General features: G+C 41.6%; 1 protein-coding gene across 1 annotated transcript in view; it reads left to right on the forward strand.

Annotated features, from left to right (window-relative positions):
- Positions 1-1,799, forward strand: part of LOC106012178 — a gene marked incomplete at its 3' end in the record, with an annotated part of 6,197 nt that overhangs the window by 1,962 nt on the left and 2,436 nt on the right.

Raw genomic sequence — 1,799 nt, forward strand, 5'->3', positions numbered from 1 at the left:
AACCGGGCAGTGCCACTGACTGAAATGTCTTTTGGATTCCCAAATGGGGAACATTAACTTGTTCTTATGCACAGTAGAATTGTAAATGGGCTGATTCATCAATGTCATGCTCATAACTGTGCCTGAACTACAGCTGGAAACTGCTGCTTTTTCTTTCCTAATCCTTACTATCGTCATTTTTTCGCTGCTTCTTTCGTATGTTGTCACTCTCTTGGGACGCGCTATTTCAGGGGTGCCTTAATAGTCAAAGCAGTGTTGAAGCTAGAGAGTTGAGCAGAGTAAGCCTGATTCCCTGTAAGGACTTCTCTGCTGACATCAACCCCTTGGCGCTCATATGACCTTATGCAGTTGTGAGCGCCGTAAAACCTCTCTAAAACAAATAAAACGCAACCCTTTTCTAAGTGGATCGAGCAAGGGCAACCCTACTCTCCTAGTTTTGAGAATTCCCACGTTAAAGATTTTGACTTCCACAACTTGTCAAGTTTTTTCGAATTCAATTCTTTGAATATCTTGATAACAACTTCAAACAATATTACGATTTTGATACTGCAGATATATTAAATTTTGGTTTCTGACCTCATGGTCTTAATAACTCAAAACGGACAGACATGTCGAATAGAAATTTGTAATTCTGAGGTGGCGAGCTAGCTATGATCATGGCTGTGCGCTAAGACAAGATGGTAGATACAGCTTTGTATTTCTAGGGTAGCGAGCAGTCTCCTGGTTCTTAAGACAGGGCATGTCAACCTTTTCTATTTATAGCCAACGTCCACTTTTGACTCTTTTGTTGTTGTTGTTGTAAGTGTTTTACGGTCTTCGCTACTGCATAAGGTCATATGAGCGTGAGGGACACATTAAACGTTTTCAGTAGGTAGGAAATTTTGAATTTTGCATGGATGGTGGCCGAAGCCTGCATAATATATCGATTTTATTACCTCCAAGGGATCTTTAAAGTATTCAACTTGCACACAGGACCTACTGAGATTTTTTGCCCTTGTCCAAGGAGTCTAGGTGTAGATCTTTCCAACCAGAAGATCATGGGTGTGGCTGAAAGATAGCAGTAAGAAGGAGCCAAGGAGAAGCAGTAGAAAGGCTGCAGAATGAGTCAGGAGCCCAGAGGAGGGGGCAGAAGTGGATGTGAAAACAGACGACACAACAAGGTTAGAGAGCGAGAAAGCAGAGAGATGAAAGGAGAACATTCTAGAGAAGAACATTTTCCGTTGCAGTCCAGATTCGAATCCGGGACCAATTGAATGAGAGCCAAACACCACCTCTCGTTCACGGGAACCCTTTTTTAAAACTCTTTTTAAAAAAGAGGCTTGAAGTGTTGGCGACGCCCACCTACACACTACATGTACAATCTGCAGTCGATTACGTGTGTGTGTAACATGTTGATGTCGTCGGGGGGGGGTGTGTATGTATGTGTGTGTGTGTGTGTGTGTGTGTGTGTGTGTGTGTGTGTGTGTGTGTGTGTGTACACGTGGTGAAATACCAAACCATAATGCCAGTATCTGGACAATAAAGATGTATCTTATCTTTTTTTAATCTTATTTAACACTCACCAATCTCTTCTCCGATATAGTAGCCCCAGTGAAGTTTGAACTGTAATTGCTAAGCAAACGATCGAAGTTTAAAATATGTCCGGGCACGAATTTAAACATAGGTCATTCAAATCGTATTCAAGCGTTATTGGGAAGTTGAAAAATGGGCTTAAATTTAAATGTTTAAATTATGCCATGATCATCTTTACACACACACACACACACACACACACACACACACACACACACACACAGACA

This window comes from Aplysia californica, unplaced genomic scaffold (genome assembly GCF_000002075.1).
Source record: "Aplysia californica isolate F4 #8 unplaced genomic scaffold, AplCal3.0 scaffold00283, whole genome shotgun sequence".
NCBI classification, from domain to species: domain Eukaryota; kingdom Metazoa; phylum Mollusca; class Gastropoda; order Aplysiida; family Aplysiidae; genus Aplysia; species Aplysia californica.